Source organism: Aegilops tauschii, chromosome 7, assembly GCF_002575655.3.
Source record: "Aegilops tauschii subsp. strangulata cultivar AL8/78 chromosome 7, Aet v6.0, whole genome shotgun sequence".
NCBI classification, from domain to species: Eukaryota; Viridiplantae; Streptophyta; class Magnoliopsida; order Poales; family Poaceae; genus Aegilops; species Aegilops tauschii.
The window spans coordinates 640,834,073-640,835,427 of record NC_053041.3 but is presented as its reverse complement, the minus strand read 5'-3'; positions in this window follow the sequence as shown (position 1 = coordinate 640,835,427).

Below are 1,355 nucleotides of genomic sequence, written 5' to 3'. Positions count from 1 at the left end.
GATGACAAAGGGAACAACGTATGTTGTTATGCGGTTTGACCGATAAAGATCTTCGTAGAATATGTGGGAGCCAATATGAGCATCCAGGTTCCGCTATTGGTTATTGACCGGAGACGTGTGTCGGTCATGTCTACATAGTTCTCGAACCCGTAGGGTCCGCACGCTTAAAGTTAGATGACGGTTATATTATGAGTTTATGTGTTTTGATGTACCGAAGGAGTTCGGAGTCCCGGATGAGATCAGGGACATGACGAGGAGTCTCGAAATGGTCGAGACGTAAAGATCGATATATTGGACGACTATATTCGGACATCGGAAAGGTTCCGAGTCATTCGGGTATTTTTCGGAGTACCGGAGAGTTACGGGAATTCGTATTGGGCCTTAATGGGCCATACGGGAAAGGAGAGAAAGGCCCCAAAGGGTGGCCGCACCCCTCCCCATGGACTAGTCCGAATTGGACTGGGGGGGGGGGGGGGGGGGGGCGCCCCCTTCCTTCCTTCTCCTAGTCCCTTCCCTTCTCCTACTCCAACAAGGAAAGGAGGAGTGGGAGTAGGACTCCCCCCTTGGCCCGCCCTCCTCCTAGGCCGGCCGCCTCCCCCTTTGCTCCTTTATATACGGGGGCAGGGGAGCACCCCAAAGACACACAATTGATCATTGATCTCTTAGCCGTGTGCGGTGCCCCCCTCCACCATATTACACCTCGATAATATCGTTGCGGTGCTTAGGCGAAGCCCTGCGTCGGTAGAACATCGTCATCGTCACCACGCCGTCGTGCTGACGAAACTCTCCCTCAACACTCGGCTGGATCGAAGTTCGAGGGACGTCATCGAGCTGAACGTGTGCTGAACTTGGAGGTGCCGTGCGTTCGGTACTTGATCGGTCGGATCGTGAAGACGTACGACTACATCAACCGCGTTGTGTTAACGCTTCCGTTTTCGGTCTACGAGGGTACGTGGACAACACTCTCCCCTCTCGTTGCTATGCATCACCATGATCTTGCGTGTGCGTAGGAATTTTTTTAAAATTACTACGTTTACCAACAGTTAATACATGTACAAGTGATAGCATCTATTGCTACTTGCTAGCTGTAAAGGAATTTTGGATCGTTGTATCTTACGATGCATGCTGAAACATGTTTATTTACGTTATTAGAGTAGACTATGATTTATTATGATTGCAGCCACCAATTTATTTTATTTTTCTTGCACAAAGCAGATGCCAACCGAGATGTGGAGTGTTAGGCATATTTTACATGTCCATGGATACAAGAATCCAGAGCTGGAGATGATTGAGAGGGATTTCATTATTTATTTTGATATAAAGGAGAATATCAAGGAATTGGGTTCCCACCCTTG